Source organism: Grampus griseus, assembly GCF_964374135.1.
Source record: "Grampus griseus genome assembly, chromosome: 2".
Classification (NCBI taxonomy): domain Eukaryota; kingdom Metazoa; phylum Chordata; class Mammalia; order Artiodactyla; family Delphinidae; genus Grampus; species Grampus griseus.
This window is the reverse complement of record NC_139018.1, coordinates 74,071,498-74,087,127: the sequence shown is the minus strand read 5'-3', so window position 1 is coordinate 74,087,127 and position 15,630 is coordinate 74,071,498.

Sequence of the window (15,630 nt, the reverse complement as noted above, 5' to 3'; positions counted from 1 at the left end):
AAAAAGAGGAACATCTTGCTTGTCATCGTTTTTCTCCTCTGAAAAGTAAAGGGACTATATTCAATGCAGATTGAGACTCCTCCCTGTCTAGCCCTTCACCAAAGAACTGAAGTCTGGGAGGAGTCCCTTGGGTTAGCAGAGCCTCCTGATGGCAGCTATCCCAGTGTTTCCCAACTGTTTTCAGTCTGAAATACACCAGGAGCAAGTTCTATCATGTCTACTCTCCTAACCACCGTTCACTTAGATGGCATTCCCCACTGTTATTCATACTGCAGTAATTAATTCACTCAAAAGTTTGCATGTTAAACGTGCAGAGTAAAGAGTGTCATTAAGAAACATTTATTAAGCACCTACTATCTGCCAGACAAACTAGGCATTAGGTTTAGATATAAAAATAAGGGATGAGATAGAACTGCTACATCTAAGGGGTTTATATTTTGGTTCAAAGGGGAAATAAAGAATATACAATAAAGGGCAGTAACTCACTTTGTGTGTCTATGTGCAAATGGGTGTGAACTCCTTGTAGCACCTATTCCCTGTGCTGCTTTTGTGTCCTCTTATATTGTTACTTACTCTTTCTTATATATGTGTCTTAGCTGTCCACAGAGATGGGATGCTAGCTCCTTGAGGGCAGAAATCCAGGTCTTTAAAGTGAGGTACACATAGCACTAGCCTAAAGCCTTACACATTCCCAGCTGTTCGGCAAATGTGTTGAATTGGCAAAGAGCCATATATCAAGGTATAATAGTTGCTTTAGAGTCTGTGACATTCCTAGTTGTGGTAAATATTTGTCCTCTGGAGGGAGGACACAAAAAGTTACAATAAGTATGATGATGAGTAAGATAATTATGTAATGCCCAAGGGAGGTCACTACACAGTATAATAGTGCTTAGGCTCCTCAATAGGATTCTAAGCCAGTTCCTAAAGAGGGGCCGGGGCTGAGGAGTGGCAGTGGAGTGCAGAGGAAAGGACATAGGCTTATTTTTATATGTACTGTATTTCCTTTTACTGTTTTATAGACATTTCTCACCATCTTCCCACTCCAAAATTATGGTTAGGCCATTTGTACACATTTGTACCCTGTTTTGTTCACTTAGCGTAGTGGTGTATTTTCTTATGCTATTAAAAAGTCGGATTAAAAAATACTTAATCAACATGTAATATCTCATCATGTATATACCATAATTTATAAGATCATTTCTTTTTGTTAGACATTTATGATGTTTGCAGGTTTGTCGTTGTATTTTCCTTCTGTGACAGCTACCCACATCTTCATACAGAGTCTTTGCAATTTTCTGAAATGGAATTTCTGGGCCAAAGGATAAAGACCACCATTCTGGTCTGTGGAGTGACTGCATTAGATTCACCTGAAGGAGGTTATGATTATTTTTATTTTTTCTTTTTTAATTTTTTTAAAAAAATATTTATTTTTGGCTGTGTTGGGTCTTTGTTGCTGCCTGTGGGCTTTCTCTAGGTGCGGCGAGTGGGGGCCACTCTTGTAGCTACTCTTGTAGCCGCGTTGCGGTGCGCGGCTTCTCATTGCGGTGACTTCTCTTGTTGCGGAGCAGGGCTCTAAGGCGCACAGGCTTCCATAGTTGTGGCTCGCGGGCTCAGTAGTTGTGGCACACAGGCTCTAGAGCGCAGGCTCAGTAGTAGCGCACGGGCTTAGTTGCTCCGTGGCATGTGGGATCTTTCCAGACCAGGGCTCGAACCCATGTCCCCTGCATTGGCAGGCGGATTCTTAACCACTGCGCCACCAGGGAAGTCCCTATATTCCTTAAAAGAGTTTATTTTTTGAGTAGGTAAAAAATGTAAACACTACAAAAGGGAATACAATGTAATTTCCTTTGTACCTTTGTCCCTCATTTCCCTCCCCAGAGGTGTTCTATGCATGTATAAGCACATGTATAGATAAAGAACGTTTGTAAATAAAGAGATCATTTGATCCCACCTCCCGGAAATTCTAATCTAGTCTGAAGTGGAACCTTGGAATGTCTCTTTTCCTCCCCTAATGCGTTCTAGCTAACTCTACTATGCAACCAGATTTGGGACCATCACGTTAGATGAATTCTTGGGATTCTTTTCAGGTCTAAAATTTAATGACTAAAACTCACAGAATTAGTAATTTAAAAAAAATAATGATTAATGTTACAACTAACTCATCAAGTATCATAGATTCTCTTTGGAATGATCTCAGAGATCCAATTTTTGATACTGAATTTATTATTATTAATACAAATAATGGTCACCATTTATTGAGTGCTTACCTGTGCCAGGCTCTGTGGAAAGTACTTTTTATACATTCTCACTTAAACCCCATAGCACTCCATGTACTAGGTAATTCTTAAACCAAGGCTTTGGAAAGATTAAGCAGCTTACCCACAATCAAGGGACCATTAAGTGGCAGAGTGAAGATTTGAACTCAGGCCTCTTACTCCAGGCTGATGTTCATTACCCTCTACCTTCCACCCTCATCATTAGATTATACTATGCCTGGTGTTTGGTAACTTGCTTTTTACACTAAAAACATACCTTGAACATCTTTCATTTCATATATAAAGGTGTATATATCTATATATACATAATTTAGTTCATTTTTAGAGGGTGTTGGTCATTATTTACTACACATGAATACATTTCTAAAGCAGGTTTCAAACAATACAGATAAGGGAAACCCCTTTGATTTTCACTGCAGTTCTTACAACCACTATTATCAAATTCATGTATATCTTATGGATTCTTTTCCATGTATTTATGTATGTACAGAAATACATGGTCTTGTGAGTGTTTTATAGTTACTTTATTTTTACATAAATGGGAGCACACTATACATAGGGTTTTATAACTTGCTTTTTTATCTTAATAATATATCTTAAATCTTTCCATATCTCTGCCTAAAGGTCTTTCTCAATTTTTTCACTGCTACATAATGTCTATAGTTTATGTAACTATTTCCCTAATGATGGGAATTATTCTAAACACTGTTGTTGTAAAGAGTATTAAATTATTTTTCTCATAAATGTCTAGAAGTAGAATTGCTGGATAGAAGTTTGAAATGTTAACAGAGACTGAAGTTGCCTTCCGAAAAGGCTAATAAGCCAGTTTATACTTCCACCGGCAGCCTGTGAGAGTGCCATTTCCCTTGCCAGCACAGGACACGCTGCAGCTCTTCCCCTGAATTTGCTTTATGTTAATTGCTTCTTCTGGATAGTCTCTTGCAGAACAGGCCAAATATTGACAGATCTCTTTTGATTAAACTCTAGGGTAACTTTTCCCCTATTATTTTTGACCTCTGTCCTGGGCCTGTTCTCTGACATACATAGACTTTTTTTTTTTTTTTTTTTTTAAGAGGCTAAATCTTGTGTCTCTTCTGGAACATCCTCTTGCCTGTCTGCATCTCCCTCCTGCAATCAGTGATAGGTCTGCAGTGGTTCAGGCATAACCCTGCTTACAGCCAGAGTGACTTATCTCAATTACCTATTGGCACAGGGAGAGGCAAGTTGAAGAATTACGTAACACTTTGTTTCAACGAACTGCTTATTTTCTGCTTTAACACTTTCTTTGTTTACTAGCTGTTGTTATTCCACATTTTTGTGATCTGTTCAGAATGTGTGGGTCAGGCTACCTTGAGTGGAAGCCACTAAAGGGCGGGATCATCATCAGTTCATCAAGAGGCCTCTTGATTATAGGGCAGCTTTGGCTGGCACCCAGACTGAAAATGGGCCTGCCCTGCCGTCTTTTGGATCACAGACACAGGAATAAGTAAACAACAATGAGAAACAAACAATTCTAAAATTAAATGAGAAGAAATAAACATTGTTTGATACATTAAAAAGTTCAGTTGCCTTGGGCTTCCCTGGTGGCGCAGTGGTTAAGCATCCGCCTGCCAATGCAGGGGACACGGGTTTGAGCCCTGATCCGGGAAGATCCCACATGCCGCGGAGCAACTAAGCCCGCGAGCCACAACTGCTGAAGCCCGCGCGCCTAGAGCCTGTGCTCCACAACAAGAGAAGCCACCGCAATGAGAAGCCCGCGCACCGCAACGAAGAGTAGACCCCGCTCAGTGCAACTAGAGAAAGCCCGCGTGCAGCAACGAAGACCCAATGCAGCCAAAAATAAAAATTAAAAAAAGTTCAGTTGCTTTAATAATTATCAGAGGAAAAAGAAAGATGAATTCAGGAAGCCTTCTATTCCTAAGGCTTGATTTTTCTCCTATGTGAGTAATGGAAGAATAAATATGTGGAGGGGTAAGAGCCTCTTGAAGCCCTGGGGATCTGGGGTCCTTGAATAATTTGGAGTGTTTGCCTCTGTGGCCATAGAAAGTACAATTGGGTAATTTAGCTTCCAGATCTTCTTTTTTTTTAAATAAATTTATTTATTTATTTTTGGCTGCGTTGGGTCTTTGTTGCTGCGCCTGAGCTTTCTCTAGTTGCAGTGAGCGGGGCTACTCTTCGTTGTAGTGCGCGTGCTTCTTGATGCAGTGGCTTCTCTTGTTGCGGAACATGGGCTCTGGGCTTCAGTAATTGTGGCATGCGGGCTCAGTAGTTGTGGCTCATGGGCTGTAGAGTATAGGCTCAGTAGTTGTGGCGCACGGGCTTAGTTGCCCCATGGCATGTGGGATCTTCCCAGACCAGGGCTCGAATCCGTGTCCCCTGCATTGGCAGGTGGATTCTTAACCATTGCGCCACCAGGGAAGTCCCTAGCTTCCAGATCTTGATGGCATGAACTGATGAATGAAGAAAAAAGTGACAGTGAGGGATCATTCAAGAAATTCCAGAGCATTAGATCTGGAAGGAAGTTTGGAGGTCGTTTAGCAATAGCATATGGCTTAATGCGTTTTGGGATCTGAAAAAACCTGACCTTAAAACTCAACTCCCTAGCTGCATAGCTTTTAGCAAGTCACCTATCTTCTCTGAACCTCAGTTGCTTCGTTTGCAAAATGAAGATAATAACTACTTCATAGAATTTTACGAGGAATGGAAATAAGTATAAAGCATTTCTCATAGTACCTGGCATATAGAAGGTACTTTGTACATGTGGTTATCACATGGGCCAGCACCCTCATTTGCATGAAGAGACTGGTTCAGGGAGTGACATGGACAGCACAAGTTCATGAGTTGTGAGTAGCAGAGCCAGACGCCGATTTAGAGTTCTTGACTTTTAGCCCAGTTTCCTTTCTACCACCCCACAATGCAGGCTTTTTTTCATTCATTCTTTATCTTAAAAAGGAAAAGAAAAAACATGCCACCACCTCCTACTTCCCTCCCCTCCATACACATTCTTCTTTGTGTATAGAGTGTTGTTCTTCTTTGTGTATAGAGTGATAATTGGGACAGAAACCCTACAGAGGTACAGGATAGGAGGCAGTATTCAGTTGGAGAGGCTTAATTGACCAGCTTATCAAAACTGGCAGCAAACTGGTGATCCTGGATCTAGCTCTGGCTGTGAGCAGGGAGGAATGTACTTTGAGTTCCTCCCTTATTTCCAACTGTGCTTGCCGGCTCTGGCTGGCCAGGACTCCCAAATGGATGAGGCTGATTTGAGCCAGCATCCTATTGGCCAACTCTGTTTCCTCCTAACCAGGAGCTGCTGGGAGGAAAATGTCTGGTTGGGCTCTGGGATTTTTCTGCAATCTGCAGAGGGAAAAAGGGAGGAGGGGGTAAAACTGGAAGGTACAAGGCTGAGGCTCTGGCCTCAGCAAAGAGATGCAAATGCCTGGGAATCCTTGGCTCCCTTATGGCTAAATTCTGTGCAGAGATTGCCCTGGATGGAGGAAATTGGCCACACTCACCCCCTCTCCTTCCCGACCTTCTGTCGGGAACTGTTGTATCTTGTGCTGACTAGCATGGCTGCCAGATCCCTCTTCACTGAGGCACCCTGTGCTCTAGACCTTTATCTGCCTTTCTGGATCATATTTTATTTTTTCATACCACCCCTTCCCAAAAGACCATTTTAAAACAAATTAATTTATTTATTTTTGGCTGTGTTGGGTCTTCGTTGCTGCACGTGGGCTTTCTCTAGTTGCGGTGAGCGGGGGCTACCCTTCGTTGCGGTGCACGGGCTTCTCATTGCTGTGGTTTCTCTTGTTGCGGAGCACGGGCTCTAGAAGACATGCTCATTTTTATCTGCTTACTTTCCAAGATGAGATATTTAAACTTCACACCTAACTGCTAAAGAGGCTGTCAAAATGTAAGGTACAGGGCTTCCCTAGTGGTGCAGTGGTTAAGAATCCGCCTGCCAATGCAGGGGACACAGGTTCGAGCCCTGGTCCAGGAAGATCCCACATGCCGCGGAGCAACTAAGCCCGTGCGCCACAACTCCTGAGCCTGCACTCTAGAGCCCACGAGCCACAACTACTGAGCCCGTGAGCCACAACTACTGAAGCCCGTGAGCCACAACTACTGAGCCCGCGCGCCACAACTACTGAGCCCACACGCCACAACTACCAAAGCCCGCGCGCCTAGAGCCCGTGCTCCGCAACAAGAAGAGCCACCACGAGAAGCCCACACACTGCAATGAGGAGTAGCCCCTGCTCGCCGCAACTAGAGAAAGCCTGTATGCAGCAATGAAGACCCAATGCAGCCAAAAATAAATAAATTTATATATAAAAAAAAGTAAGGTACAGAGTCAAGACACTCTGGTGTGTGCCCTTACCTGTGGGCATGCTTCACCTTAGCTCCACACTGCTGCCTTCCTCCACTAACTCAGTTTCTCTTCTTGTTTCTCCAAGTGCAGTTTTAATTTGTTGGATTTCTGGTGGGAAAGAAAGTGGCACGCCCACCTCACAGGTCCATTTCTTCTGGTCCTAATCCTAGGCAGAGCCACATACTAGAGTTAGGTAGATTTAGAGAAGAGACAGAAAAATGGTGACTTAGTAAGTCACCTAGCTCTGGTCTGCACCAGAGTTCCTCAAGGTGTGGCCCAAACAATACCTGTTATTACAATCACCTTGGGGAATGGGGAGAGTTGTTAAATGCATATTTCTGGGTCCTTCCCCTGTCCTATTGAATCAGAGTCTCTGGAAAGGTGACCTGGGAATAAGCATTGTAAAGAAGCGTATCAGGTGACTCTTGTGCTTACTCCAGTTGGAGAATCAGGGCTGTAGAGGTTGGTGTTTTAGTATGGGGTGGCCTGGAGTAGGGGACTAAAGTCTGTGGAGGAGGGCTCAGCAGCCTCATTGAGCACTGGTCAGGAAAGTGCTCAAGGTTCAGCAGGAAACATCCCACTTAAACATCCAGGTTTTCCTGAGTGGCATGTTCTGCAGGCAGTGATGGAGACAGAGGAGGATGTGGGGTATTCATCAGCCCTCTTGCCAGAAGGTAGAAACCCAGCCCCAGGTGATGGAATTAGTCAGATGGGGCCGGCCGAAACATGTACCCTTTTAACCTTAGCTTCATTCATTCCAATACTTATTGAGCTCCTCCTATGTGTCAGGCACTATTATAGGTGGGATACATTCTTGAACAAAGCCAAGATCCCTACCTGCCAGAGGCGAGAAGTAGAAAATAAACAATAAAACAAGTAAGTCAGATAGAAGGTAATAAATGCAATGGAAAAAAGGAAAAGCAGAGCAGGGTAAAGGGGCTGGGTGGGGTCAGGAGTCAGTATTAAATGTGAGGTCAAGTAGACCTCCTGAGCAAAGGGCAGGAGGGAGGGCGGGGTGGCTGGGTGTGCAGTTGTCTAGGGAAATGCACCCGCCTTAGAGAACAGACAGTGCAAAGGTCCTGCAGTGGGGAGCAGATCTGGTGTGCCCTTCAGTCTGGGGCTCAAGGTCTTAAGCCATTTCCCTAGAAAAGTTACTACCATGACCCTAATTGTTTTAGTGCTCAGGACCAAAAAGAAATCTGACAGTAGCCTTAGAAGACATGAGCTGAGCTGCAGAATTGGAAAAGGTCAGCGCCAGAAGGAATACAGGAAGTCCAGTGCCACACTGAAGGAGTGGCAGAGATGGGATCACACTGTGGTTCCCCTTCATGCTCACTAGTGTTAGATTTTTCTGGGGAGTTTTGTTTGAGATTAACCCTCCTGAAGGGTAGGGGGGTTCACGTTGGGCTGTGGAAGTGGTGGGCTTGGAGGACTTTTCATCTTCCCTGAGGGTCCCACCCCCCAGAGGCCATCGCTAACCAGTCTCTCCCCCTTCTTTGCTGCTAATGGTGGGAGCCTTAGAGAGTGGCTGTCAGGCAGAGGGGTGGTTCTAGAAGACCATATACGGTTTATCAATGTTGAATTTTGTAGCTCGCCTCTGCCGCCACCGTTGGAGGGAGCGGCCAGGCTTGGCAACATTATTTGATAATAGAATAATCATCATTTATATTGCAGCTCGGAGTGCCTCTGCTACTGATAACGGCTCAGTGCCTGGGTGTTGGGGAGATAAAACAGACTCTAGAAGGGAAAGTGAACTGGCTTGGAATCCATGACCCTGGAAGGCTGGACTTTGGCCTCTCTCACCTCTGAGAGGGGACAATTTAGCAAAGATGTTCCCCAGGGATAAAAGCAGCCCTAAAATGCTTTCTTTAAAAAATGTGACCTGTGAGCACATCTAGGTCATACCTCTTGCCCTCCCTGGTTGGGTAGTTGACTCCACTTTGTCCCCCCCTTTATCAGATCATTCTTCAGCCGTGGGAGTAGTCAGCAGGTGGACAGTGGGGGCACACTATGAAGCGGCTCTGTGAGCCCAGTGACAAAAGGCCATCCTGTCAGGTACACGGGAGGGAAGGAGGAGAGGGGTCAGCCAGTTCTCTTACAGACTCTTAGGTTGGAGCTCCAAGGGACCTTGTGATTCCTGCAAATTTGGACGTAGACCTCTTCCGCAAATAAGAATTGTATTTCAGAGCTCTTCTGTCTTTCCGATGGTGTGGCGAGCTGTCTTGTGAAGAGAGTCATCACTTGTGAAGTTGTGGGTGTGTTTCTGTACCGGGAGGGTGGCCGTGAACTGGGCAGCGTTCACACAGCAGGACCCAGAGAGCAAAACCAATTTAACAGGGGGACTTCTCTGGCGGTCCAGTGGTCAGGACTCCACACTTCCACTGCGGAGGGCCCGGGTTCGATCCCTGGTCTGGGAACTAGGATCCCACAAGCTGCATGGCATGGCCAAAAAAACCCAATTTAATAGCGTTCTCAACCTTTGAAATGAGCTAGACTCCATCCATCTCCATTGTCCATCAGCTCCCCAAAGGGCTGTGCTGGAAAAGATGGGCCCACGCTGTGGCGGGATGGTGGATGTTCAGAAGCTTGGGGAAGCCGTGGTTCCTGAGGTCTCCGAGGGTCTCCTCACTCTCATGAGATGTGTGTCCCTGCAGGTTGAAGACAGCCTCTCCTCTTGAGGACTCTGATGGCCAGGCTAAGCAACCTCAGGGACTCCAGATGCCAAAGTGAGAAGGACAAGAAAAGGGAAAGTTGCTAGGAATACAGCAGGAGGTGTCCCAGGAGACATTTGGGGTTTCCTGACCAGATTGGGATTGAGGCTGGGATGGGAGTAGAAGCCTTGTGTTGATACCAGTGATACATAGTGGGGTCGGGGGTATCCTGGAAGGGAGGGCAGAGATGGCTTAGTGCTGATGTTCTGAACCCAGGGTATTAGGAACACTTAGGGAGAGTCTGTAAAGCACGAACTCCTGCCCCCATCCCCACTCCTTTGGGAATAGACTCTCCAGAGGCAGGTAGATGCTGCAGGGTTCCAAAGGGGGGGGGGTGAGGGCCAAGGCAGGGTGGAAAAGACAGGCCCAGGCCTTAGTCCCAGAGGAAAAAGGGAGTCTGGGTGAAGCTTTTAAATAGTATATGTTTGTGATAAACCTCGTGCTGGCCTTGTCCTGAAGATTTTTTGTTTTTTTTTTTAATATTATCTTGACTTTTTTAAAAAAATTTATTTATTTTTGGCTGTGTTGGGTTTTCGTTGCTGTGTGCGGGCTTTCTCTAGTTGCGGCGAGCGGGGGCTACTCTTCGTTGCAGTGCACGGGCTTCTCATTACGGTGGCTTCTCTTGTTGTGGAGCACGGGCTCTAGGCGCGTGGGCTTTAGTAGTTGTGGCTCCCGGGCTCTAGAGCGCAGGCTAAGTAGTTGTGGCTCGCGGGCTTAGTTGCTCCGTGGCATTTGGGATCTTCCCGGCCCAGGGATTGAACCCATGTCCCCTGCATTGGCAGGCAGATTCCTAACCGCTACGCCACCAGGGAAATCCGTGTCCTGAAGTTTTAACAACAGAAAATAGAGGAACAGAGCTAGGCTAAAGGTCAAGAAATCTCCGTCCTAACATCAACACTACTGTTTAGTGGCTTTGTGACCTTGGACAAATCACTTCACCTCTCTGAGTCTCAGTTCCTTTTACTCTAAAATTAAGGGATTAGGCTTAATGGTTGCTAAGGTGTCTTTCCAGCTCTGAAAATACAGGTCTGTGATTCTAAGAGTGATTTAGTTTCTCTGCCACAAGGTGGTTTGGTACCTTGTTGTATTACATTTGGAAGGCGAGAGCTTGGGTGCTGCGCTTTGTTTATGGAATGTGATACCTGGGGCCAGCTCATCCATCTGCCAGCTTCTAGGCCAGGACCACCACTGATCACTTGACAGAGCTTTCCCTATAAGTGGGACACTGCTTCTGTGGGAATAAAATTCATTAAATTAGAAAATTTTAAAATGAGGGTTCCAGGGTCCAGTGAGTTTGACAATCAGGGTTAAATGCATTCAACAGTTTCTAATTTTAAAATGAGGGTTCCAGCATCCAGTGAGTTTGACAATCAGGGTTAAATGCATTCAACAGTTTCTTTTTTTTTTTTTTTTTACAAGATTTCTCAGAGCCTTTAACACACCAGTATGCATCTTGAATCTCTTAAGAGGGAGAATATGTAGTATATACCAAATAATTTGATTGTGAGATCCATTTTTCTTTATTTATTTACTTATTTATTTATGGCTGCATTGGGTCTTCGTTGCTGCGTGCAGGCTTTCTCTAGTTGTGTCGAGCAGGGGCTACTCTTCGTTGCGGCGCGCGGGCTTCTCACTGCGGTGGCTTCTCTTGTTGCAGAGTATGGACTCCAGGTGCACGGTCTTCAGCAGTTGCGGCGTGTGGGCTCGGTAGTTGCAGTGCGCAGGCTCTGGGATGTGCAGGCTTCAGTAGTTGGGGCCCGCAGGCTCGATAGTTGTGGCTCGTGGACTCTAGATCGCAGGCTCAGTAGTTGTGGTGCGTGGGCTTAGTTGCTCCGCGGCATGTGGGATCTTCCCGGACCAGGGATCGAACCCGTGTCCCCTGTACTGGCAGGAGGATTCTTAACCACTGCGCCACCAGGGAAGTCCCGAGATCCATTTTTCTAAGGAGCATCTCATCGGATTCACGTGTCATAGAGCACCCCGAGAATGAAGTTTCACTATACTGACATCTCTTTTTCTTTAAAAACAACAACTCAAAGTTAGATGCCGTTACTCGCTTTTTCCCAAATCCTTGACCTTCAAGGTGGTAGGGGTGTCCACTTTTCCTACGCTGGAATCCTAAAGACAGACTGTCTTGTGTCACGGTCTTCCTAGGGCAGCCTTGCAGGCAGTGCCGGTGATCCTCAGTGAACTGCTGTTGAATCGACATCCCTCACGGTTCCCCATACGCTGCCCCATTCTCCCAGCAGCAGACACTCACAGGGTGCCCCCGACCTTGACAAGGGGTAGCGAAGGCCAAGTCAAGAGGGCTCCTCTGAGCCCAGAGTCTGGTCTTGGTGACCTGGTCTGAGGGTCACTGGGGCTGGATGGACCAAGTAGTAGCTGTTTACTCAGGTTTGGGGTTGGTTTTCTGTAAGAGACAGGGAAGAAAGCTGCCAGAGTCCGCCCCCTAGGAATATATACTTGTCCAGGCTGGGCGGGGATGAGGAGTCGGCTGTGTCTCATTTGGGCAGGAAAGGCTGGGTCACTCTCACTTGGACTCAGTTTTTACACGCCCTTTTCCATGCCGCTGTCTTGTCACTCTGCCCTCCTTCTCCTTCATCCTTCTTTTGGATTCTTTCTGTCTCCCAGCTGCTCTGCTAAGCAGACAAACTCTCCTTCCTCCTCCCCCATCCCAGTCTCCTCTTCACACTCCCTCTGCCCCCCCAGCCTGGCAGCCTGCCCTTTAGGAATGTTAATTAGCATTCCCGATTTAATTAATTCAGTAGCTAATTAATGATTGGGGACTGGGGGTGGGGAGCTGGGGTGCAGGGGAGTTGGGGGCTGGAGGTGGCAGGGAGAAACAGCGGAGACTGCAGAAGGCATCGCAGATGGCTGTGCGGTGGCTGGCACGGTGCCCACTGCCGTGGATGCAACACTCACACGCACGCACACGTACACACACACACACACGCACACACACACACAAAAGGAAAGGGTGATCGAGAAATAAAAGCAGGGAGAGAAGGGCACAGGGGCCCTGGGAACTGGGGGTGGGGAAGGCTCTAGATCTATTTGAAGCTGCTCCGGAAGTGGAAGAGGGAAAAAAAAAAAAAAGAAAGCACCACAGGCGCAGCGAGAAGAGAGCTCTCCCGATACCCCACCCCGCCCCCACCCCACCCCAGCCACCCCTCCTCCCTGGCATGGGATTCATGGGCACCAGCTGAGGACAGGGTCCCCTCCCTCTGCCTTCCATAAACATTGGCACCGAGGACCCAGACTCAGAAGGACACGACATTCCCAAAGAAAATGGTTTTCCTTTTAAGTTGCTTTGTAAAATACATATGTATCTATTTTTTAAAAACATTGCACCCGTTTTGGTGTGAGGGCGAGGCGAAGGAAAGAAGGTGACTGAGCCAGGAGGAGAGAGCACAGATGGCTTGGTGGTGGTGTGGTGTGGTGAGTTGTGGGAGCAGCAGAGGGGTCCGGCAGAGGTTGGGCGTGGGCGGATGAGGACCCTGTTTTCCTCTTTTCCTTTTGCTGCGGATGAAGGAGAGAGAGAGAGAGAAAGAGAGAGAAAGGGGGTGGGGAGAGAAGCGAGACAGATGGCAGAGTGGAGAGGCGGCAGCCAGTGCCGGCACTGCCCAGCCTGGGCGGACCCAGCTCCCCCCGCCTGCCAGCTTCCAAATGCCACCCTTCCCCCATCCTCCCTCTCCCCATCCCCCCAGCTTGGCACTGATCTCAGAGAGAGAGGGAGGGATGCTGGGCAAAGAGCATCTGTTCCCTCCATTCTCCCAGCTCCATCGGCTGCCAACCTAGGGCCATCGCCTGCCTCCATCACCCTTCCTTCCGCCCGCCTGCCCGCCCGCCTCCCCACCCAATCCCAAATGGGTGCTGGATCAGGTGCCGAATCTGGCTGCCTCTCGGGTATACCAGTCACTATGCATTGCTGTGTGTCTGCCACCGCTGCCTGGCACTCAAGGGGCCGTGTGTGTGTATGTGTGTGTGTGCGCGCGTGTACATGTACGCCTAAGTGCGTGCTGTATGTGAGCCTCCTGGGCATGGGTGGGGGTTGGCACTGCGGTTGCCAACCTAGTGTCCAACCAGAATGACAGAGGGATGGAGTGGAAGAAGGAGGGGAGAGGTTTGGGGCCTGGGAGGACAGAAGGAGGGTGCCTGAGTTGCTTCATGCTGCCTGCTTGCAGGCATGGGCACTGCGGCTGCCACCCTCATGCCCGCGGAGATGGAAGGAGGCGAATGGGGAGGGGGCAGCGGCAGGAGTCCTGGTGCTCTGGGAGGAAGGCTCGGGACCCGGGAGCCATTGGCATCACATCCGTCAGGCTGGCGCCCCAAGCGGGGTCCGTGGGAACGGGCCCCAGGGGGCAGAGAGGAGGGGCAGGGATGAGTTCCTGGTGTCGCTGTCCTTCTAGAGCTCAGCTCTGGGAAATGGTCGGGCTCTGAGGTGATTGGTCCTCTTCCAGTCTGGGAAAGTGAAGTGGTGGAGAGAGTAGCCAGGGAAGTGCCAAGAGGAGAGGTGTGCCCACCGCTCCCCAAGGAGAGCTCGTTGGGCTGGCAGACCTGGCAGACCGGCCCTTTGTCAGAGCACTAAAGAAGCAAGGGGACCCGGCAGGAGGTGGGCGGGTGCTGGCACTGCCCAGGCAGCCTGGCACAGGCTCTGGTGTTGTGTGAAGTGGGGAGGGTGGCGGTGTCTCTTGCCAATCTGCTTGAGAGGCTTGTTGTGCCAGGAGTGAGAAGGGAGGAGGAGAGATGGTGTGTGTGTGTGTGTGTGTGTGTGTGTGTGTGTGTGAGAGAGAGAGAGAGAGAGAGAGAGAGAGAGAGAGAGAGAGTTGTTTGGGAGAACAGACTTTTTTCTGCCGGGACCTCCTTCCCATTCCCTCTTAGGTGTGGGGAGTGGAGCGACAGACGGAGAGAGGCGTGAGGACACAAAGGAGGAAACACGCCATTGCCAAGACCCCAAGGAAGGAGGATGGAGAGGCTGGCAGTCCTGCCTGGCCCCCAGCCAGTTTCCTGCTAAAGATGGCCAGATCCCCTTGCCTGGTCTGTATATGTTACTCTGTGGGCGTCTGCGGGGGAGGGAAGGGCTTGCTTGTGAGCTGGGATCTAGAATGGGAAGGGCACCTTTCTGCGGATCCCATTTGGACTCTCCACTCTAACAAGTGAAGTGTCTGGTTTTCTCCCTGGTGCCCTTCTCCCCTCCCCCTCCCTCTGCCCCAGCCCTCTTTCATCTCTATCACCACCTGGCTCCTGCCGCTTGGCACCCAACCAACTAGATGCCGCCCCGCTTGGCAGCACTGCACTGGCACGTGAACGCCGTCTCAGATCCTGGCACTGCGGCAAACCCAAAGCCACCAAACATGCTCATGACCGCCACTTGGTGGCAGTGAGAGTGGCGCACACAGGCGTGCCACGCGCCGGGTGGAGCCCTGCTGGGGAGGAGCTGAGGACACCCTCAATAGAGGGGCTGAATCCTTGCTCTCCAGCCAACCCCAAGTCCGCCTTCCTTCCAACCAGACACCACCTCCCTCCTCCTACCCCCCGCCACGCCCAAGAAAGGGATTAAGATGGTGCCACTCTGTGTTTGAGCAGAATTCCAAGGGAAGCTGGAGCACAGAGGGACAAGGGCACGTTTAAGAGTCACGCCCAAGGCTCCAGGCTGGTGGACTCTATTCCTCTCTGGGGAGCAAGGACAGAAAAAAAAAAAAAAATCCTAAGAGGGCAAAATGAGATCCTACAGAGAGGCCAGCCAGCTATGCTGCCACTAAGATGGTGCCAGAAGAGATTGGAAGGGAAAGAGTAGGAAGAAGGAGAGCCCCTCAGGCCTTGCTGCTGGGTAGTGGGGTAGTTGGTGCCTGTGTGTATTTCGTTCTTCCCTGTGCCTTGTGATTGGCTGAGCTGTGGTTGAGTTGAACTGGTTCTTTCTCCCTTGTGAAAAGGCCCATATTCAATAACAGTCCTAGAAAGGTGGAGATGTGCTCTAGGCCTAGAGAGGTGGGCAGGTGTTAGGAAGACAAAGGCAACTTGGACTTGTCCTTCCAGAAAGACCACTCAAGGAGGTTTTGTGTTTAGGAATTTCTCTATGGCTTCCCAATTCGAGGTGGACAGATTTCCCTGTCTTTGAAATCCACCTCTGGAAGAGAGACCACGGATCAGCAATGAGCCCTCCCTGGTAAGAGAGGAAGGCCCCTAGGAGCGGAACCCCAGCATCTGTGGTGACACAGACCAGCCCTACACCTCCAGACGCAGTGCCATCAGCAGTCCTGCTAAACTGGACCTT